Genomic DNA, 24,216 nt, shown 5'->3' with positions numbered 1-24,216 from the left:
GGTGGGCCTCTTGGCTGGTAAGATGAGTCAAAGGTTGATATTGCCGCCTCAGCACATTCCATGCTAACGAGCTACCATTTACCTTATCAGGGCCTAGGAAGTGCCTGAGAAGTGAGGCTCTGTTTAGGCTAAGCTACAGGTGTCTGTACTGAGAAAGTTCTGATTGTTTTCCTTCTGAACAAGCGCTGTTAGCTTATGCTGGGCTTCAGTTGCAGATGAACGCTAATTAACGCTTGCTGCTGCCATGCTGCCTCGCTGCTAACATGTATGGTATAAGACCCACTGTACCCCTTGGCTCTGGGTTCAGAGAAGCTGTCTGATCCAACCATTGGGTACGGCTGTGTACTGTAAGTACTCAATCAAGTCTTCTTGTATTTATGTATTTATTTTATTAATCGCCCATCTGGCTGGTCACCCAGCCACTCTGGGCGATGTACAATGATAAAAACAGTTTAAAACAATAACATTCTACATTAAAAACATCATATTTCTAAAAATACCCTAACCCACCCCAAATGCCTACCTGAACAACCACGTTTTTAATGCATGGCAGAAGCTCATTAAAGAGGGGGCACAGCGGAGTTCCCTAGGGAGGGAGTTCCACAGAGTGGGGGCCACCACAGAGAAGGCCCTCTTCCTCATCCTCATCAGCCTAGCTGTCCTGGCTGATGGGACAGAGAGAAGGCCATCCAAGGCTGATCTTGTTAAGCGGCCCATCTGGTGTTGCTGGAGGCGCTCCTTAAGACAGGCTGGTCCAGAACCATATAGGGTTTTAAAGGTCAAAACCAACACCTTGAATTTGGCCCAGAAAACAACTGGTAACCAGTGCAACTCCTTCAGCACTGGAGTGATGTGATCATGCTGGTGGCTGCCTTTAATCAGGCGAGCCGCTGTGTTCTGTACCAGCTGTGGCTTCTGTACGAGCGTCTTCAAGGGTAACCTGATGTTTAGACTACTGTAATGCGCTTTACGAGAGGAGACCAGGGCATGTACTACCGATGGGAGCAGATGGTCGGGAAGGAAGGGGCACAGCCGCCGTATTAGATGGAGTTGATACAGCGCTGTCCGGCTCACAACTGACACCTGAGCCTCCATGGACAGCTGGGAGTCCAAAATGACCCCCAGGCTGCAGACCTGGTCTTTCAAGGGTAGCCGTACCCCATTCAACACCAGGTCAACATCCCCCGACCTCCTCTTGTCTCCCACCAAAAGTACCTTGGTCTTGTCAGGGTACAGCGTCAGCTTATTCCTCCCCATCCAGCCACTCACCGTCTCCAGATATTTGGACAGGGATTCTACGGCCAACCTTGGTAAAGATTTGAACGAGAGGTAGAGCTGTGTGTCATCCGCATATTGATGACACCACACCCCAAGCCTCCTGATGATAGCCCCCAGCGGCTTCATATAGATATTAAATAGCTCTGGGGAGGGGATGGAACCCTGTGGCACCCCACAAGTGAGTGGCCACGGGTCCAAAACCTCCTCTCCCAGTGCTACCCTCTGGTACCTGCTGGAGAGGAAGGACCGGAACCACCGCAATACAGTGTCTCCAATGCCCAACCCCTCCAGGCGCTGAGATCAAAAGCCGCTGAGAGGTCGAGGAGAACAAGGAAGGAGTATTCGCCCCTATCCAGGGCCCTCTTCATGTCATCCACCAAGGCGACCAAGGCCATTTCTGTCCCGTGCCCAGGCCTGAAGCCCGACTGAAATGGATCTAGATAATTGGCTTCTTCCAAGTGTGCCTTCAACTGCATCACCACCACCTGCTCAATCACCTTGCCCCCAAATGGCAGATTCAAGACTGGGCAAAGGTTGTTCAGAACTTGGGGATCCAAGGAGGGCTTCTTTAAGAGCGGTCTTATCGCTGCCTGCTTGAGGGCTGACGGCATCACTCCCTCCTCAAGGGAGGCGTTCACCACCGCCCTGATCCCCTCACCCAGTCTCTCTCTGCAGCCCATAATGAGCCAAGATGGGCAAGGATCAAGCAAGCAGGTGGTCGACCTTACAGATGAAAGCACCTTGTCCACTTCATCAGAAGGAAGAAGCTGGAACTGGTCCCACAAAACCAGTTTGCCACAGGCCGCCTCTTGCTCACTAATTGTATCCAGAGTGTGCAGAGTAACACTCCTAATCTGATCAATTTTATCTGCAAAGTGCCTTGCCAAGGCCTCACAGGAGGCCTTAGAATGCTCCAGCGGTTCTGGAGCCACTGGACCAACCAGGCTCCAGACCACTTGGAACAGCCTCCTGGGACAGCACTCTGCGGACGTGATAGAGGCAACATAATATTCCTTTTTTGCTGCCTTCACCGCCACATGATAGGCTGAAGATATAGCTCTAGCCCGTGTCTGATCGTCTTTGGAGCGAGACTTCCGCCACCGGCGCTCTAGCCGTTTCGCCTCCTGCTTCAGAGCTCATAACTGCAGATTGAACCATGGTGCAGTCCAAGCCCTGTTCAGGGGGAGAGGGTGTTTTGGAGCCACCCGATCTAATGCCCCAGTGATTGTAGCATTCCACCCATCCACCAGGGTCTCGACCGAGTGGTCGTTGGCGTGCTCCAGAGAATACCCAAGCGTGTTCAGGAATCCATCTGGATCCATAAGACGCCTGGGGTGGACCATTTTAATGGGTCCTTCACCCCTGTGGAGGGGTTGTGGAACCGAGAAGTCTAATGTCACCAGATAGCGATCTGACCATGACAAGGGAGTGGTGGATATTATACGACCGACTTCCAGATCACTCCCCACTTCTCCAGAAACAAACACAAGGTCTAGCGCATGACCGGCTACATGGGTGGGCCCAGTTGGAATAGGGTGCAGCTCCCAGAAAGCCATGGTCTCCATGAAGTCCCGAGGTGCCCCTGTGAGGACGGCCTCTGAATGTATGTTGAAGTCCCCCTACACCAATAAGTTAGGGGACTGCACACGCACATCAGAGACCACCTCAAGCACCTCGGCCAGGGAGTCAGTTGTGCAGCAGGGTGGACGGTCCACGAGCAGAATTCCCAGACTGCCCTTTGGGCTCCAGTACATTCACTCAGCAACCTTGGTCTCCCGGAGAGAGGTTCTGGTGAAGACCAAGGACTCTCAGTAGATAACAGCCACTCCCGATCCCCAGCCTGCGGCTGCTCTGCATACAAAAATCCAGCTGGCCATATGGCTGCAAGAGTTGGAGCAGCAGCCTCAGCCAGCCAGGTCTCCGTAATACATGCCAGGTCTGCACCCTCATCCAGGATCATGTCATGAGGTGATGAGGGATGTTTTCTGGGTAACAGACCTGGCATTGCAGAGCAGCAAACGAAGGCCCGAAGATGGAGTCACGCCTCCCCCAGCCATCCTTTGGCTCTGGACAGGCCCGGAACCGGGGACAGATATTACACATCTCCCCCTTGTTCCCCTTACCTGGCATGGCCTGCCCCTAGCACTCCGCCAGTGCCTGCCGCCCAGCCTCAGTATAGTGTACCCCCAGTATTCCCCCCACTGCCTCCATCAGGTGGACTCATGCCCCCTCGCTCCTGCCTATCAGGCAGGCTACCCACCCCTAAAAACACAACAGAACCCCCCCCCCCCACCAACAATTAAAAAAAATTCCCCCTTTTAAAATAGTGTCAGGCAGGAGTCCACGGTGGTGGTGGTGGTGGTGGCAGCGGCGGCAGCAGCAGGCATGCTTCTTCCCCAGTGGTGGCAGCTTCTCTTGCAGGCCCTGGCTCTCCCAGGCCACCTCAGCCAGCCAGCTTACGTAGCCCCTCCAGGAAGGGGCAGGTGGAAGCAGCACAGCTGGCTCGGTACCTGGGGGCCTGGTTCTGCAGGGACTGGCATTCTGCCAGGCAGAAGTCCACAGGGAAGGCCTGGTGTTGGTGACAGTGGCAGCAGGCCCAGCAGCAGCAGGCACACCTCCTCCCTGGTGGTTGCAGCTTCTCCTACTGGCCCTGGCTCTCCCAGGCCACCTCAGCCAGCCAGCTTATGCAGCCCCTCCAGGAAGGGGCAGGTGGAAGCAGCACAGCTGGCTCAGTACCTGGGGGCCTGGTCCTGCAGGGACTGGCGGTCTGCCAGGCAGAAGCCCGTAGGGAAGGCCTGGTGTTGGTGGCGGCAGCAGCCTCAGCAGGCTCAGCAGCAGCAGGCTCAGCAGCAGCAGGCACGGCTCTTCTCTGGGTGGTGGTAGCTTCTCCTGCAGGCCGCAGCTCTCCCCGACTTGTAAGCAAACCTGGATCTGGCTTATCATTATCTCGGCACCTCCAAACCTTAGCAGCCCATGGCCGGGGCATACACGCTATACCACAGTGCTGCCTAGAGGTTATATAGAAGAACAGGAAAGGAAATGTTCCTGGTGTAGTGCTCGGATCTCAATTCTGTAACAAAACCAAAAGTAGATAAAGTGGATTAACAGGCAGTTAACAGCCTTGTGTAGACCCAAAGGGTAGTAACCAATACTGCCCTTGCATGGGTGGCCCAGGGCACGCCAGCAGTGGTGTGTGGGTGGCCACCCTTGCCAGCGGCAGTGCACATGCAGCCCCTACCACCGGTGGTTGCAGTGTAGTGCTTCCGGGGAAAGTGCTGCAAAAAGCAGAAATGCTGCTTTCTGGAAGGGGCAGGCCATGCCCCTTCCGGAAACAAGCATTTCCACTTGTTGCAGCGCTTCCCTCCGGAAGTGCTACATAGTGGCTGCCAGCTGTAGGGGCCACCTGCACACTGCCACCAGCATGCCTGGGCTGCCTTGGATACTACCCGTGCACCTTCACACACGTTTGGGACCGGCTTTAAAGACATACGTCTTCTGCCATCACGTGTAGTTTGGATCAGCATCTCCCACAAAAATCTAACCCTCCTGATTCCCAGCCCCGTGTTTTTCCTCTGTGGATGTAAGTTTTATGCCCTTGGAATTTTCCCAAGGAATTCAAGATAAATCAGAAAGGAAACGATTGGAAAGCCTGTTAGAGAATCACTAATAATAGCAAGGCAGCTCCTTTTTTCACCTTCTGTATTTGCTGCCATTTTCTTTTGACCCAAGTTAGACTGTGCCTGAGGGATGTTTACCTGCTTGCGATTAATTGAAATGGTTTCATTCTGTTGAGGGAGATGTTATTTCAAAGTGAGCTCTTTGAGCTCAAAGGGCACAAAAAGCTTTCCACTCGCACTGTGAGGGAGTCCTGCCTATGGAATATTTCAGTTGTTGGAACCTGACAGAAGATGCTGAGCATGGCGAAGAATGATTTACCCATGGAAGGAAAAGAAATATTAAATAGATTATATCTGCTATATAGATTAGCAGATCTCTGCTAGCTAGCTTCTGTGGCTCTGCTGGGAATGTTTCAACTTTCTGTTCTCCTTTCCCATTTGAAGAATGCTGGCCCGGGCATTACTATAATTCACTAAAGCTGAAACCAAATATATGAAGAAATGAATGTATATCCATCCAAATGTGCTGTCTTGATTGGTCTAAATCAAGGCCGGAATTTTCCTCTGATTTGCCTGAGTGGTGGTTCTCAAAGCATGAGAAGAGATGAAGATGGTTTGTAGGGCGGGTATGATCTTCTCTCCAGTTTGTGTCCCCTGGTTGGGTAGGAGACAATATGCCAGCCAGCCCAATGCCATGCCAGTCAGTGTAATGCAGTAGAGAAATGGGTTTCACTTGAACCAGGATTAAAGTTCTTGTCCTTATCAAAGGCAGTATGCCTGTGTACACCAGTTGCTGGGGGACATGGGTGGGAGGGTGCCGTTGCACTCGTCCTGCTTGTGGTTTCCTGGTCAACAGCTGGTTGGCCACTGTGTGAACAGAATGCTGGACTAGGTGGACTGTTTGTCTGATCCAGCATAGCTCTACTTATGTTCTTATTGACAGTTCATAAATCACCAGGCACAGACGGTATCCATCCCAGTGTTCTTAAAGAACTCAGTCAGATAATGAAATTGCTGATTTTCTAACAAAAATTTGTAACATGTCCCTAAGATCTGCCTGTGTACCAGAGGACTGGAGAATGGCCAATATAATATTATATATATATATATATATATATATATATATATTTAAAAGGGATCCAAATGGGATCTGAGAAATTACAGGCCAGTTAGCTTAACGTCTGTTCTGGGTAAATTGGTTGAAAGCATAATTAAAGATAAAATTAGTAAACATATAGAAGGATAAGCCCTGCTGAAAAAAAAATCAACATGGCTTCTGCAAAGGTAAGTCCTGTCTGTCTCACTAATCTTTTAGAGTTCTTTGAGAGTGTCATTAAACATGCGGACTGGGCAATCTAGTAGACATTGTTTACTTGGACTTCCAAAAGGCTTTTGACAAAGTCCCTCACCAAAGGCTCCTGAGCAAACGCAGCAATCATGGAATAAGAGGAGAGGTGCTCTTAATGATTAGTAAGTGGTTATAGATCAGAAAGCAGATGTTACTTAGGTCTCTTTTGGGGGGTTCAGGAGATGGTGACAGAGGGCTTATAAGGGATCCATAAAAGATTTACTTTCATGGAATGGAAGTAAATCTTTGGTTCACAAGCAGACCTGCCTTTCCTTTGCTGCCTGGACTCTAAGATACATTTATGCTAACAAAGCTGTGGTCAAGCCATGGAACAATGGATCAGTATGAAAAGAAGTTACAGTCTTTGCTACTCCCTGTGACTAGCAGATCTATGAGTCCAGAGTGTTCCCCTGTATCTTGATAAAGCCTAGAGTAACATCAGCTGCCTAAAACAATGAGAAACTGTTTTTGCAGGTTTCTGCTCACCCAACATGATCTCATTCACCAATTCAGAACCAAATTTCTAGTTGGCAACTGGGAAAAAAGAAAAAGTCCAATCAGATGGCAGACAATTTTAGGGGAGTCAGTGGATCAAAAAGTGACTGCACCCTAGGAGGGGCACTTTGTTTCACTTCTTTTGCTTTGTTTTGTTGATGTTTTTCTTTTTGCATTGTCCCAGTTTTTGTCAACAGATTTTTGCTTATTTGGGGGCCCTTTAGGCCATAGTTCGTACATTTGCTTTCTTTTTGAGGGATTTTTTATTTTTTATTTTTACTTTGACTGTGTCCATCCTTCAGTTTTTGAGGCTGCAGCTAGCCATCTTTTCCGAACTAGCTTTTGGGGGATGTTTGGCTCCTGAGATGTTTGGCTCCTGAGAAACTTTGGAACAGATTCAGTTTACCCACTGAATTTTATTTTATTTTACTCACTGGGGATGTTCATTTTAAAACATTTTCTTCACTTCCTACCTGGATTTATTTTCTCATATGGACTTTGATGAGTCTTACACCTTGGACCTGGGAGAGATATTTTTCAATATTCCTCTGGGTCCACAGGAGCCTGTTCCTCAGATCTCTGCTTTGGACAGGTAGCTATATTTTTTTTCTTTTCCTCCTTCCTTTTCACTGAAATTTTGGATTACATTGTGACATAGTTGGAAACTTTAAAAATTCCATTTAACTAGTCTGGACTGGTGGGAGTTTAAGTGGAGCTAAGTAACAGTTCATGGTATAATCTTTGCACATAACAGTCACATGGCTTTGTGGTTCATGGTTTCAATTGTATTTTCTCTGTAATTGTTACGTTTCATATTTTATTTTTTCATGTGTTGTTCTTTTGCATTTACTTTTCTCTATGCATCATTCATACCTTAATACTTTCTGTGTGTCATGTTTTCATTTGTTTTAAAAGTTGAAGGGCATTCACTGTTTCCCTACTTGAGTTTTAAAATATACATTTTCAAATATATTGAATTTTTAAATGGCCTTGGGTCATTTACATTCTCTCATCCATTGGGGCAAGGTCAGAACCTCATTTTCAGGAGAGAGTAGGAATAAATGATGAATTCTCCCAATGGAAAGATAGCAACAGTGGGGTCTCACAGGGACCTGTATTGGGACCAATGCTTTTCAACTTGTTCATAAATGATCTGCAATTAGGAGTGAGCAATGAGTTGGCCAACTTTCCTGGGCCCCATCTACATGAGCCATTTACTCCGGGGCTGCTGCGATCCATGGACCTTTGGGACATATGATGCAGTTGCCACTTCGCAGTCTAACAGGGGTTTTCACAGGGAAAATGAGGATTTTCGCAGAGGTGTTTTGCTGCTATTTTTTGGCTTGCTGCGGGTTTACCGCAGTTGCTAAGCTGTCTGTCCCTTCCTTGAACTGACTTCGCAGTTTGCAGTGGGCATGGGGTAGGCGTGCTTAGTGAATGCATCACTCTGTGATACCATTTCACTCCTCCCCGTTCCTCCCTGTTCCTTTGCAGCTGTATAGTAACACAAAGGTATCCATTTTGGAATGATGGGTAGGCATGTATCTCTCACGTCGGCACACCCCTTCGCATGTGTGAACCATCGTGAGGGTGTGGGGCTGGAGGACTGCTGCTGTGATTGTGTACAAACAGTTGGCATGTTAACAAAGGAGCAGACTACTCACATCTTAACAAAGATCCGGACACGAAAGAACCCCTAAAATACAAAACAGCCACTAAAACCTGAAGTGTCATACCCCCACTGTCACATAGCTGTGCATTTAAATATAATGGTAAAAAAAGAGAGCAGCATGGCTGCTGCAGTTTACTTTGCTTTAATGGCCATGTGTCAGGGCATGGTGGATTTTTCCATTGCAGAAGTCCTCAGTAAATCACAGGTGTACTGCAGCAGAAGCTAATTCACAGCTGCAATTCTGCACAGTTACGATGGAGTGAATGTTGAAAGCGGTGCTGTGTAGATGGCCCAATGATGATACCAATTTATTAGATGGTTAAAACAAAAAGAACTCCAAAAGGATCACTCCAGACTGGGAGAATGGGCATCAAAATGGCAAATGAGGTTCAATGTAAGCAAGTGTAAGGTGATACTTGTTGGGACAAAAAATCACAACTTCACATATAAGCCAGTGGAATCTAAGTTAGTGGATAATGACCAAGAGACTGAAGAACTAGAGCGTGGGAATATGGTGGATAGCTTGATAAAATGTCAGCCCTGTGTGTGGCTGCTGTGAAAAAGGCAAATTCCATGTTAGGCATAATTAGGAAAGGAATCGAAAGTAAAACTGCCAATATCATACTACCCTTATACAAATCGATGGTGTGACTACATTTAGAATATTGTGTACAGTTCTGGTCACACCTAAAAAAGGATATTGCAGAGGTGGAAAAGTGCAGAAAAGGGCAACTGGAATGATCAAGGGGCAGAAGGAACTCCCCTATGAGGAAATGTTACAACATCTGGGGCTATTTAGTTTAGAGAAAAGGTGAGTGAGGAGAGATGATAGGGGTGTACAAAATTATGCATGGTGTGGAGAAAATGGGTAGGGAAAAGTTTTTCCCCCACTCTCATAATACTAAGAGTCGGGGTCATCCTATGAGACTGATTGGTGAGAAAACCAGGATAGATAAAAGAAAGTGCTTCTTTACAGAGTGCACAGTTAAACAAGATCTAGTGATGGCCACCAAGTTGGGTGGCTTTAAAAGGGTATTGGACACATTCATAGAAGATAGGGCTATCAACGGCTACTAGTCCTGATGGCGATACACTACCTCCAGTATCAGAGGCAGTATGTGTACGTAAACCAGTTGCTGGAGAACCTGAGTAGGAGCGTATTGGTGCATTCATGTCCTACCTGTGGGTTTCTTACTTGAGAAAAGAATGCTGGACTAGATGGGCCTTTAGTTTAAACCAGCATGGATCTTCCTATGTTTGCTTGTTCTTATGTTCTTTGACATATGAACAGAGGAAGCTGCCTTATACTAAGTCAGATCATTAGTCCATCTAGCCCAATATTGTTGACATGACTGGTTGTGGCCTTCCAGGATTTCAGGCAGGATTTTTTTCCTAGCCCTACCAGGAGATGGCAGGAACTGAAAGACTGCCTGTTTCATAATGGTGCCAGACTGTTTCTTGTGCTGGGATGTAGCATCAGTGTCATAGGTTTGATGGACCTGGGACATTCTGTTCTACCACTGAGCTATGGGCCCTCCCCAAAGAAGCAAAGGCTCCCCAATTGGGAAAACAGGCCCCAATCATCCACATGATGGTGGGGCAGGGGGAATGATGCTGCTGGCCACTATACCAATGAAGACTGCCTTCATTAATGTATGTTGCCTTGAGTTCCTTGGAGGAATGGTGGAGATACACGTCATAATAAAGCTTTTTGTGTGTTTCAGCTTTTTCTACTGGACATGATGTGAGTACATGTGGCCTTACATGACTTACACTTAGGAACTTTAAGCAGTTTCTTTCTAGGCTTAAGGAAACCACCACCAAGAAGTGACTATAGAAGAGGCACATACGGAATGGACATTTCTGCAGTGTAAGGGAGTATGGCAAATACATGACTACTTTACAATGAGTGCAACTCAGACCAGGTCTGCTCAGCTTCAGAAGTTCACAAACATGGTTGTCAGTGGTGAGCAGAAATTTAATTCTGGCAGCCAAAGGAAAAGTCTCCAGTATACTTTGCCCCAGGGGTGAAACATCTCTTAAAATCTGCTGGCAATGAAGAATGGCAGACACTGCCTCTTTCAAAGTACTGGAATTGTCTTGTGCTGGGATGTAGAGTCATGGGTCTGAGGAGTCATCCCCCCCCCCTGTAAAACTTCCTCACCAGGCATCAGAGGGAAAAGAAAACCTGCTTAATTTACACCTGTGGACCAGGAAGTGAGAATGCTGGGCAGTCACTAGAAATAATGGATAACTATCAAGTCAAAATTTGTGGACCACTCCTCAGCCCTGGCTGTGTGAATCAATCTTGGTTGTTGTAGTAATACTCTAAGGCTGCAATCCTATGCACACTTTCACTGGCATAAGTCCCACTGAACTGAATTCCGAATAAACATACATAGAATTGCACACATGTTTCTTATACACTGCGTTAAGCTGTAACTCAGTGAAAAAGGAAGCCAAAAGTTAATCAATTTCATTCTGGAATCTTGCATTTGTTCACCTTCCCAAGCTGGCATGCAATGGGTATTTTCACTATTGGCTGGGGTGGGGTGGGGGGACAGGGGGACACACAAATTATGGCTTTTCATGAGGGCCTTAATATTTGGGCTTTGTAACCTAGAAATGCACCATCAAATATTATAAATTCTGTTTCAGTGCATGCTTCCCAAGATGTAAGTAATGTTTGAACTTACATCTAACACTTGTTTTAAACTTAGAAACCTGATTCTCTGTGTATTCCCATTGTTGTTTTTCAATAATTGTTATTCAGCTTCACATTGGGAGGCTGCAAGGGATAATGATTAAGACTTTATGACACCATATACTGCAGCAGCAGCAGCAGCAGGAAACAAATTCTAAAAATAACCTTTACTGCTTGCCTTACTCCCCCCTCGCCCTCTGATAACATGTGCTCTGAGTTGCACTTAATAAATGCTCCAGACCAGAAGAATCAGCCATAATACAGATTTTCAATTCTATACCTAACAAGGAGTTGGCTTCCATAGTTGACTTCAATTTATCTGTGGGCAGGGGGAAAATATTGAAACTATTCATGATCCCCCCCCCCCCGCAGTCTGAGAAGTGTCTGTTTGGGCTCACAGTAGCGACCTCTTCACCTACAAAGAAATAGAATAATGGTTTGTATCCTGCTTTGCTGCAGAGAAAATGCTTTTGCATTTCCACTGATTCTGGAAGTTATTTCCTCGGAGACTCCGTTGACATAAAAACATGGTTTGAAAACTGCTCAATACCACATTTTCCCTCACATGAGACAGTGCTAAGCTTCCTTGGAAATATCATCAAACTGAATTTTGGGGTGTTTGTACTGCCATACTTTCAGTCTGATCTATGAATCACTGCTCCAGAAAATAAATGTTTAGAATTAAATGCAAGGGTATCTCTGCCAGCTCAGTCTTACAAATGTGAGACCTCTCAATACTGGCACAATTCTGCCAAGATTGTGTACCAATAAGGAGGAAATCTCTATTGTATTGTTACAAAAAGGAAAAGGGGAAACACCCAGTATCTTCCTCCCTTTCTCCAGTATCCTGGAGTATATATTGTAGATGTAAACATTCAAATCACAATTTAAAAATCATGCAACCTAAATGCCTTGAAGGACTGCTTTCTTGCACATGACCTTGCCCATCACAGATGGTCATCTCTGCATTCGGCCACCAAGAGAGATGTGGCTCGTGGAAACATGAGATAGGGCCTTCTTGGTGTCAGTACTCCAGTTCTGGAACTCTCTCCCAAGAGACGAATTACTGACCCCTTTGTTAATGGGTTGTAGGCATGTAGCCAAGATGTTTTTATTTCACCCGTTTTTTAGTGGATTGTAACTGTATGTTAACTTAGCTGCATGTTGTCTTTTATTTTGTTTGTTTTTGTAGTGGTTTTCCTGTTCTCATTTTTATTGTATCAGGATTACATTTTTATTGTTGCAAGCTACCTTGGGGGCCTTTATGGGAGCTGAAAAGCAGCATATAAATGTTTCAGTAAATAAATAAATAAATAAATAAATAATACAAAGGCACACAAATTCTCCCAGAGCAATTTGATTCTACAGTTGTAAGATAATTTCTGAAGGGTTCCATTGCTGCACTGCGTACATAAAAAGTCTGAATAGCAACATGATTCCATGTTAGCAAAATCGTTCATTAAGGACACCATTGCCTGAAGGTGACCCAGTTTCTATTTTAAGTAAATATAAAATATATATTAATATAATATAATACATTATAGAGTTATTATAGGTACAATATTCTGGGTGGTTCTGCTCATCTTGGTGTCAGCAGGCAGCATCCTGCTGAGGGGACCCACCACTGCTGATATTGCTGCCCTGGGCCTCATTTTTGGGTGCTCAGTGTGTGCTGGGTAGCTGCCCTTGTAATTGTTCACAGTGACCTGGAGCGATGCTATGCTGCTTTGGAGCATTGTGGGAGAGTACAGTGGTGGCTGCCCAGTACTCACTGAAGGAGTAGGTCCACTGCCACTGTCCTCCAATAGGTCCAGTCCCCTAGCTCTGAATTCAGAGGGTAGAACAGGAAGATGAGGGACCATCCACCCATCGCTGTAGGGGGACCTGCCAATGTGAGCCCACCAGTCTGTTAGGAGCTGTCGGAATAGCAGCTGGATGGTTGGGGAAACTGGGGATCTAGGAATTCTGCAATGGAGCCAGGAGTCACTCAGGTTCAAAGAGTAAGTCAGAAGAACTAAAGGACAGACCAGGAGGCAGATTGAGGAGCAAGCTAGAAGTCCTTTGACCCTGACTTACTCTTCAGTCCTGACTACTGGTTCTATTCCACATGGCTACTGGTTTCCAGCTTCTATTGACTGCTGCTGTGGAGGTAGCTCCTAATACAGATGTACAGGAATTTCAGTTCACAAATCACTCAAAACCATCCCATTTACAATCCCAAATGAGAATGTGAATGGGAGCACATGTTCTCCAAAAGTGTTTGCAAATTCCTGAACTTGCATTTGCATTAGCAAAGTATGTATGTTAGAAATGCACACTTTAAAAAATTCACACCTTTGGAAGTGCACACTTTTAAAAATGCACTTTTAAAAAATTGCATTTTCACACATTAGTCAGCGAGGAGAAAGTGTGCACTTTTGAAAAATGCACACTTTTTCTTTATTGAAGAACTGAAAAAAAAGATCGCAAACTAGAATGGGGCCAAGCTGAAACAAGCTTTGAAAGTGAAGTTTGGAGAATCTTGTCAAGCTTAAGAATCCCTGGTTCTCTGATCCCTACAGATGTCCCAATGCAGAGGGCCCTTTTAGTGACATTATGTAATTGAGGAGTAATAGGATATCAATCAATACAAATTTAACTTTAACTGTGAAAACTCTACTTTAAGACTTTATACATTTTTTTTTAAAAAAAAGCCTATTCTTTCCCGTTAATAAAGCCCTATGATTAAGATCCTCATGGGCTGCATTTACAATGGGTTTCACTAAAACTGAAAAAAGAAAGAAAGAATTAAATGCAACTAATATGAGAAGTTAATGACAAATTGATTTATAGGAAGCCCCGATGTCTTATTAAGCATGTCAAGGAAAATCAAACTTATGAAAGACTAAAATGCCAGATTTTTCTTTTCTTTAAAAAAAATGTATGCCCTACGGCATTAATATATGCTTAGAATACCGAAATATTGTACTCTCTTTTTAATAAAGCAACTGGTATCTCATGAAATATATCTGCTTCATTCCTACCCTGGCACCCCCACACCCTTCCCATTTGGTTGGCATCAGTGCATTAACATGTATCATTTGTAGGCTAAGTTCCATTCTACACAAAGCTGTTCTATGTAGCAAAAGAAAATGAAGTAACCTGTGCCACCTCCGCCCCAGATCAAAACAAGTTTATCTCTAGGGGTTGTTATTTGGGGATCAAGTAAGGAAAAATCTGGGCTATTTGTTTTTATTTATGTTCCTGTGAATTTGCTGTCTGATTATTGTGAATAGGTCTATCATTATGGTTTTGCCTAAAGTGATTCGAGATGGAATTTGGGTTTTTGATACAAAATACCTCATGTTCTTTAATGTCTCTGGCCTCTACAGGCAATTCACCTAAGTCATAAAATTTCTAAGTCATAGAATCATAGGGTTGGAGGGGGCCTACAAGACCATTGAGTCCAACCCCCTGCTCAGTGCAGGAAGCCTGATTCCCAGGCGGCCTCCCATCCAAGCACTAACCAGGGCTGACCCTGCTTAGAGATAGATGAGATCAGGCGCATCCAGCCCTTACCTGCAGGGGTGGGGTCAATGAATAGTATTTGGCAGATAGTGTGGGAAAAACAACCATTTTGCAGTTGATATAGACAAAGAGAAGTTGCTTCCAATCCACACTTAGGGATGTACGAAACACTTACCTGGTTTCATCCAGGGACATCCGCAGTGGGGGGGAGGTGCTCCGTCCCTCCCCCCGAAATCCTCGACGGGGGGGGGAGGCGATCCATTTCTCCCCCGTGGAATCCTGCCCGGCCAGCACTGCTCCGCAGCCAGGCCGTGGAGCCGCTGGCCAGGCCAACCTGCAGCGGGGCCTCCAGCCGCTGCCGGGCTGCTGCGGATGCAAATGGCGTCCTGAGTAGGGGACACCATTTGCGTCCCTATGGTAGCCCCTGATAAGCTACATAAATATTGATGTAGCCTATGATGGCTGAAGCGGGAACGCAAATGGCATCCCCTATGCCATTTGCGTTCCCGCTTTAGCCGTCATAGGCTACGTAAATATTTACGTAGGCTATCACTGCTAAAGCAGGAACGCAAATGGCGTCCCCTACACCATTTGCGTCCCTATGGTAGCCCATGATAAGCTACATAAATATTGACGTAGCCTATGATGGCTGAAGCGGGAACGCAAATGGCGTCCCCTACACCATTTGCGTTCCCGTTTTCTCTGTGATAGGCTACGTAAATATTTACGTAGCCTATCACGGGCTACCATAGGGACGCAAATGGCGTCCCCTACTCAGGACGCTATTTGTGTCTGCAGCAGCCCGGCAGCAGCCAGAGCCACTGCCGCCGGAGCCGCAGCCAGAGCCACAGCCAGGTAGGCTCCGTTTTGTGGGGCTTTCACGGGGTGGTGGGGTGGGTTGTTCCGTTCCGCCACGGATTCCAGGGGGCCAAATTCACTGGAATTCGGCCCCCCTGGGATCCGTGGCGGAATTCTCTAACATCCTTATCCACACTATCCATTTATTTTGGAACTATAATCTTTCATTTGCTCAGTTTTTACAGAGAATCAAGAGTTTTCTGTATTATTCTCCCATCTTGTTTCAGGCTGATTTGTGCCCATTTGTTCACACTTCAAACACAGTTACAGTGCCAGCCTGTCCAGTGTAGACTAACAAAGTGTAATTGAGATCTTCAGGGATATTGCTCCTTGTGACTTCTTCCCTCGTAATTGTTTCCTGTTCAGCAGGTACACAGCATTACTGAATTGCCCCTTAAGGAATCAGTTTCTGTTCACCCACAAATGTTGGGGGCTTTAATTACTGTTTCCTTGCTTTGATTTTTCTTCTTAATTGCAAACAATACTATTTTGCAAGAGAGAAAAGAAGAACAATGAAAGGAAGCCAGTAATTAAAGCCCTCTTGCCCTGCCCCCTGTGGGCTATAGGAACTGATTGATTAAAGGGAATACATCAGTAAAATTATGGCTGTGGTCAATAGAAAACAATTAGGGCCAGAAGGAGGACATGTGTAATTAAACTTGCTGGGGACCTTTGCTAAACAGAACTTATTTATTTCCAGCTAAACATTCTGTCCTTTTCCATGGGGACAGGCATTGATGGATAATATAGCACCACATTAAGTACTTTGTGGAAGACTGTTTTAATTCCACTTCTAGCTGATTGCAGAGAAACACTGTTTTAGCCGCTCTAATGGATCTTTGTGTGGAAGCAACCAGAAAGATAGACAGGGGGAGCTTTAACTTGACTGAAAGTGAAGCACCTTAAGGTTCAAGGGCAATCGCAGGGACTTCCTTTTGCTTCCTTGCAAAAGTGTTTGTTTGCCTCCACTTATGCTCTGCTGATATATTTCTAAGTAAAGCAAATATTATAAGTCTCTTTCATCCACAGAAAACTAAACTCAGTAGCATTATCCCTGAAACATCCTCCGATGCCTAACTCAAATGAACAAAAAGAAGTATAAAAATATATTTTCTTTATTGAAACCTGTCAGCTTAAATTAGACACAATAGGAGGAACTGGGGGTGGCGAAGTGACAAATAGAGAAATGGATGCCCCTAACCAGATGTGAGGAGACATCAGGGGTAACCATACAAGATATTCATTGTTGCCTAGCAACAGGAGCCAGCCACAGTTAGGGCTGGTTAAACAGAAGGAAAGGGAATCAGAGCAGGAGCTCTTTAAATGGATCCAGGACTCTGAGGGAGGAGGAGGAGTGGAGGCAGAATAAAAGCCTGAAAGCTAGCAGGGGAGGGGAATGGAGACAGAACTGGAGTAAAGAGACTCAAGAGGAGTGGCTGGAAAGAGCAACTGGAAGGAACAAAGTATGGAAGGTAAAGAGGGAGAAAAGAGCAAAGAGCAGCTGGCTCTTTAGAAGGCCAGTGAGCTGAAGTACAGGAGGGGCTGCTAGGAAACAAAGGAACAAGTGGACAAGAAAAGACTTGCTTAATTCCACAGTAAGATCAGTAACAGATCATTCTGACTCTACAACTACTTATCTACATCTAGCCTCTTTATGTAAGCATTCACTTTGACCCCACAACTACTTACCTGCACCAGAGACCTTCAACTCGATCTTGCAGATATTTCCCTGTATCACTCATGAGCATCCATCCTGGTTCTGCAGGCAGCTACTTACCTCACTCTCTGACCTTTTGTCCAGGCCCCTGCAGCCACTTACTGCGATTGCTTCAGAGACTCTGTGCCTTGACATACTTACCACAATTCCCAAGACGTGATCCTGAGCTACTGATGTGACTGATGCTGTGCTGTAACAAGGATTAATAAAGGCTATCGTTGCTGTATTTACGTGGCCACGGTGATCCTTTGGGATAGGAATAGGACAAAGAGACATGAGGGGACACAGCTTGTGACACCAGAATACAAAATGTGTAGGAAGGATAGGGAAAGGTGTACTGGATGTGGTGTCACTCTGTAAGGGGCAGACTCCTCCACAGTATCGCTGTAGGTGACAGTCCAGGCTTCAATATTAACTTAGCAGTGGGGACATGCTATCTTCCCCGGACCAAAACACTTAGTGATCTTGAGGTGGGGGATGAAATCAGGGAGTCATCCAAACAAGGAAGTGTTGTAGTAATGGGTGACTTCAATTACTTTTGCATATTGGCTGGGTAAATATGTTTCTTCTCATCTCCCCCCATCAGAAGTGGCAAAGCAAATAACTGGAAAAGTTGATACTTTCATTGGCATCTTAACATTACCTAATAAAGACACTCTGGTAGGAATTGGGGGACCTCTTTGGAGTTCCCTTTTTAACTCCTGCACTAATTATTTTAGAACCAATTCACAAAGAAAACAAAGATACAGCGGGGAGATGTGCAAAAATTGAAGAAGGTTCTTCAACAGGCTGAGATACAGCTATCCTGCTGTTATTCTTACTTGCCTTATCAGCACCTCTGATATTTCAGAGAACATTCCTTTTCATTATACCTTTTGGGGGAGGAAACATTCTCTTGATACAAAGGAGTGACCACTCAGAGCCAGTTCATGGTAAACATTCACCCCTGCTTATGCAAATGGTCTAGTCACCTAAACTATGTAATGATGGATTCATTCTGATGCTTCAGCAGCTCCACTATGAGGAAAGGTTACAACATCTAGGACTATTTAGCTTAGAGAAAAGGCAAATGGGGAGAGACATGATATTGGTGTACAAAATTATGCATGGTGTGGAGAAAGTGGATAGGGAGACATTTTTCTCTCTCATAATACTAGAACCCAGGGTCATCCCATGAAGTTGATGGTAGATTCATGACAGGTACAAGGAAGGACTTCTTCACACAGTGTATAGTTAAACTATGGAATTTGGTATCACAAGATGTAGTGAAGACCACCAATTCGGATGGCTTTAGAAGGGAATTGGATAAATCCATGGAGGATACGGCTACTAGTCCTGATGGCTATATTGCTAGCAGAGATGGGTTAAAGAAGACGCAGACAATAAGCTTGGGTTGAAAATTGGGCCACATTTATTGAAATACCTGCAAAGGGGTAACTAGGATGGGCATCTAACTGGGTGCTGCACAACACCTGGGTGAGTGAGGAGGGTTGGTCTCCCAGGCAACCTTTATCCCCCCACCGAGCCGCACAACCCGTTCAGGGGCCCTCAGGCATCACCTGTCACCATAAGGTGCCTCTGCATGCACACCATCCCTAATCTCTTTCAGGTTCTGCCCGTCCTAGCCGCCAACTGGAATGTGACCGATGATATAGACCGTATTCACTTACAGGTCACACTCAACCCAAATAACAGTGTGACATAGGCAAAAAGACTCACAATAATAGGCCAATCAAACTGTGAGCCAAAAATTCCTACATGGCTCCCAAAGGGCAACCGGCAAGAAACCCACACTGCTTAGGGGAGGGTGGGAGGGAGCTGCGTTGAGCCAGAGAGCTGAGATTGGGAGGGGGGCTGAGTTTAAGGCAACTCAGTCTGCCCCTGCTTGAATGGTGGTGCCACTGGGGTGCACCAATGAGAGGCCTCTATGTTATCTCACCCCACCCACACACAATGGCCCCCCTTTCATCCAGACAAGCTGGCGCCGGGGTTAGGGCACTTGCAAGCAGAGATGGGTTAAAGAAGATGCAGACAATAAGCTTGGCTACTAGTCCTGATGGCTATATTGCAAGCGGAGATGGGTTAAAGAAGATGCAGACAATAAGCTTGGGTTGAAAATTGGGCCACATTTATTGAAATACCTGCAAAGGAGTAACTAGGATGGGCATCTAACTGTGTCAGCAGCTAGCTGGCACTTCTTGGGCGAAAACACCCAGCCTGAGGAATGGCGGTGATCTCGCCATCCCTCCAGACTGCCCCTTCTGGGGGAGGTAGACCTTCCGGTGTCACCCCCAACCTGGTGCCGCACAACACCACCTGGGTGAATGAGGAGGGTTGGTCTCCCAGGCAACCCTTATCCCCCCACAGAGCCGCACAACCCATTCGGGGGGCCTCAGGAGTCACCTGTCACCATAAGGTGCCTCTGCATGCACACCATCCCTAATCTCTTTCAGGTTCTGCCCGTCCTAGCCGCCACAGGAGTCACAAGCCTATTGCTTGTGAAACTCCCCCCACCTGCACAGAAGAACCTCCCGCAGGCCCCTTTGCAGATCAGACAAGAATATGTGGTTCCCTATGTCCGACAGGTGGACACCGTCCCGCTCCCTCCTTGTCCACAGAATTCCCTGGTGGGTGATGCACCCATCGCCATGTTCTGACAGCCCCCATGTCAGTTCTCTGTTCACCTTCCACCGAGCCCGTTCCATGGCAGCATTACTCTGTGCCCTCCACTTGATTCTCAGGAGCACTGAGGACCACAATATGGTCACCCCTGGCCAACGATGTCGGATCGACTGCAGATCGACCAATGCCTGCTCGACCAAGCCCTTTCCTGGCTTGCAGCCCAGGTCGTTTGCTCCCAGGTGCAGCACCAGGACCTGTGGTGGGAAACTGACCAAACCTTGATGAAACAGGGTGGGAAGGACTGAGTCCCATCGGCTTTATCCATACTTATCCCAGTATGGATAAAGCCGACTTAGTGACTGCCCAGAATTGGAACTTTGTCAGTTCCAATTTTGTCAGTGGTGAACCATCATTATGGCAGAATAGGGGACCCTCACTCATCCCGCGGTGTCCCAGAAAAACCTGCAAGGCCCTGACAGGGCATAACTCCTCGGCCTGGGCCCGGCTGAGGGCCACCAATGTTCCCTTTCCAGACTGATTGGTTTTTGACCGTCGAAGACGGAGGTGGATCAGTTTGGGATGGATCTGCACATCGGAGTACCTTTAGGCCCTCCCAGTTGAGTCAGATTTGGAAGCCCAGACCCGTTCTGAAATCCTAAGGGCCCCAAAGAAGGCTGTTAAAGCTGCAGCATGAAAGAGGGAGGCTTCGTATGGAGAAGAACAAATGGAGGGCCACAGTCCCCGGAGCCCTAGAAGGATAACTGGAGACAAAGGATGCCTGGAATCTGGCGGGGCAGGTGACATCTGAACCCAACCTTGAACTGCCCACCTAACTCGGAAATCCGAGGTGGAGTCCTCAACCCCTTGCACTTTGGCACAGAAGGCCAAAGCGGCAAGTCTCCCCATAATGGTCCTAGCGGATAGCCCCTTGTTACGCAGGTGTACGCAGAATTGTAACAAGTGGTCCACAGGTAAGGGCCAAGAGTCCTGTAACTGAAGTCCACTCCTGAAGGCTACCTGCTACCTACCTGCTCTCTCGTAGGCAGCTCTAGTGCTGGGGGCTATAGAATTCAGGATAGCGTGTTCGACTTGAGAACGCCAATCTCCCACAGTCAGGCTGGCATGGGGTCCGGTAGCGGACATGCCCATGGGGCTAACACACGGAACCTGTCTATCTGGTTTCGTGACAAAGCATCGGCAATTGGGTTCCCCAGACCCGGCACGTGGCAGGCACGGAACCAGATGTTGTAGCATAGGCATTGGAGGGTAAATGCTCTAACTAAAACCATGACCCTCTGGTTTCTGGAGGACAATGTATTAATGACGTGCACAACGGCCATGTTGTCACACCAAAGGAGGGTGACGGAATTGGCCATCAGGTCCACCCAAATGTGCACTGCTACGTAAATTGGGAAGAATTCCAGGAAGGTGAGGTCCTGACAAATACTGGCGGCAGCCCAGCTTTCTGGCCATTGGCCAAGGCACCACTGCTCCTGCCATATTAGACCGAAACCGAAAGTGCCGGCAGCGTCTGAATGAATCTGCAGGTCAGCTCAAAGAAGCAACTCGCGCCTCCAGAAGGAGATGCCATTAAATTCCCTCAGGAATTTAAGCCATACCTGCAGGTCCAGGCGCATGGCGGAGGTGACTCTGGTGCAATGATGCGGGCATTGAAGACCCCGCATTGCCCAGCAGAGCCGTCGCAGGAAGGCGCGGCCAGGGGCCACCACCCTACAAGCGAAGTTCAAATGCCCCACTACTTCTTGCAGCACTTTGAGGGAGACTTTACAAAGTTGCAAGATGATCTGGAGCTTACCCCTAAGGACCAGCAGTTTATCGTGAGGGAGGCGAGAACGCTGTGTGAGGGTATCGAGTTCGATCCCTAAGAATGTCAAAGTAACAGATGGGCCCTCTGTCTTCTCGTGTGCCAAAGGGATGCCTAAGTCCGAGGAAAGGGATACGAATGCACTGATTAAGTCAAAGCATTGACTGCCGCCCCCAGGTCCAGCAAACAGGAAGTCATCTAAATAATGAATCACATTTCCAGAGCCCGTCCGGAGCTTTACGGCCCATTCCAGAAAGGTACTGAGCGTTTCAAACATGGCGCAAGAGATGGAGCATCCCATTGGGGGGGTGCGGTTGATGTAAAATTTGTCCTGGAAGCAGAATCCCAACAAATCAAAGTCCATGGGATTGATAGGCAAAATGCGAAAGGTGGATTTGATATCACACTTGCCCATCAATGCTCCGCGGCCAAGGTCCCGTATCATGGCCACCACCTTATCAAAGGAGGTGTAACGCACAGAACATAGATAATCCGGGATCTCATCGTTAACAGACTGACCCTTGGGGAAGGAGAGGTTGTGAATCAACCCGAACTCTCCGGGAGATTTCTTGGGGACAATTCCCAAAGGGGAAATCCGAAGGTTGGGTATTGGGGGCGTGGAAAAAGGGCCGATGACTCGTCCCACAAGAACTTCCTTGTTGACTTTATCTTGAACCAAGCGCTGCATGCTGAGGACAAACCGGTGATTACCGGACAAACACGGCCTACGCGGAACCTTGAAGGGGATCCTAAAACCCAGTGTGAAGCCGCGTTCCAAGTAGATTGAGTCCCTCCGGTTCGGGTAACACCGTAAAAGTTGAAGGAGTGGAAGGATCTTAACTGGGCTGGGGCCCTTTGGGAGGGGGATGATGCCCACTGCCCTGTTTTCTGCTGCCATGTCCTTCCTTTGGGGGACCCCTCCAACCTCTGGCCCTTGGGCAAGAGGCGCAGGAGTGCTGACCGCCGCAAAGGGAGCATTCGTGATGGAAGCGGCATGGGTTTCGGGAGCAGGAACCCTTGGAGCTGAACTCCCAGCACAGCCAGAGGTGTTGAACCCCTGGACCCGCAATAGGCCTGGAGGTCATTGCGGGCAACAGCTTGGCGAGAATGTGGCCGCTGTTGGATCGGTCGCCGAAGCCTGGCCTGGAAGGGGTCATAAATTGGAGCCAGAAGTCCTGGTCCTTCAGATCCCATTGCATGGAAGGGTCAATGGTGGCCCTCCGGCGGAAGGCCTCATCATAGGCCAGCCATGCGCTCCCTTCATATTCAGTGTAAGCTCTGTATATTATGTCGAGATACTTGGTGAGTACCCAACCCCTCTCAGGGAATCTCTGTTGGAGGATGCCAGTGTAAATCAAGAAACCTGGTAACCAGTTTGCCCAGGTGCGCGGCATCTTGCGACCCTTACCCCTATCAGGTTCCCTGTCATGGTTCTTATCCTTGTCATTGGCCTTGGGCTCCCAAAAGAGCAGGGAGAAGACATCTATAAATTCTCCCCGCAAAATCTTTTCCCTGGTGGCAACGGTCAGGTGGAAGCCAATAGGGGAAGAAGTAGCACCCGTGGGCATGGCTCCCCTACCAAGGTTAGCGTATGGATCAGCCAAGGGCATCTGTGGTGCTGGTAGGGGGGGTGGCAGGGGAGACAAGGGGTCCTGAACCGACCTGGCAGGTCCCTGCCAAACGCTGGCACAAGCAAAGTTAAGCAGCTGAGACTGGAGTGGTGGCGTGGGAATAAGGGAGGTGTCTCCCGTACATCCCAGCAAGGGGGATGAGGCGCCAAGCCCCACTGAAATAGGGGGGTTGGGTACTTGTGCAGTTGAACTGGGAATTGAGACTGGAGTGATGGGCTGAGGAGTACCGGCTGCGGGGGCTGGAGTGACTGGGGGCAGCGGGAAAGGGGGGAATGGCCAGCCCTGAGGGGTAAACCAAGGCATCCAACCCCAGGGGTTGACATGCCCTATGTCCGGGCAGGCGAATTGAGGTGCCAAGGCAGTCTCACATGAACCAGTGTGGTCATGTTCTGATCCCCGACCGGAAAAGCGGATGTTGTTGCCTGTGTCCTCAGGGAAGAGGAGGCTGTGGAAGGGGGGAGCTCCTCTGGGGGCGGTGTGCTATCAAGAAGAGCTGGCGAAGAGGAGGTGGAAGCTTCAATGGCGTCCAGACGAGCTGAAATAGAAAGTAGTAGCGAGCATTGGGTCTGTTGTCGCGTTCGTTTGGGTTGGACCACCATGGTTTTCTTAGGCCTGGCCAGGGGATGGGGAGGGATCCCCGAGGAACGCTCAGCGGCTTCCAGGCGAACAAGAATAGATACCAGTACTGGGCCTGCGTCCTCCTCAGACTCAGAATCGGGCCTTGGGAGTGGCCTCTTGGGGGGGAAGGCGGGGCCCTATCCTTCCCTGTCTTTCCACCCTGGCCCTTCTTGGGGGGCATGATGTAGCAGAGAGTGAGTTAAGTTTGGCACAGTAGTAGAAAATAAAGAAGCAAGGGCCAGGACCCCTGGTCCCAGTCCAATGCTCAAACCACTACCCAGAGAAGTAAACGTGGAAGGAGTCAGAACCCACTGCTGGAGGTTC

General features: G+C 47.7%; 1 long non-coding RNA gene across 2 annotated transcripts in view; it reads left to right on the top strand.

Annotated features, from left to right (window-relative positions):
• Positions 1-6,727: 6,727 nt before the first annotated feature.
• LOC146351333 (uncharacterized) overlaps positions 6,728-24,216 on the top strand; it is a 107,880-nt gene continuing 90,391 nt past the window's right edge. For both annotated transcript variants that reach the window (XR_014788895.1, XR_014788894.1), the window contains exon 1: positions 6,728-7,330. This is a non-coding gene — a long non-coding RNA (uncharacterized LOC146351333). The remainder of the gene's footprint in view (positions 7,331-24,216) is intronic.

Source organism: Heloderma suspectum, chromosome 3 (genome assembly GCF_057233095.1).
Source record: "Heloderma suspectum isolate Gila_16-S chromosome 3, 16-S_ref, whole genome shotgun sequence".
Taxonomy (NCBI): domain Eukaryota; kingdom Metazoa; phylum Chordata; class Lepidosauria; order Squamata; family Helodermatidae; genus Heloderma; species Heloderma suspectum.
Note: the sequence above shows the minus strand (reverse complement) of the source record. Positions and strands in the feature narration are given on the sequence as shown.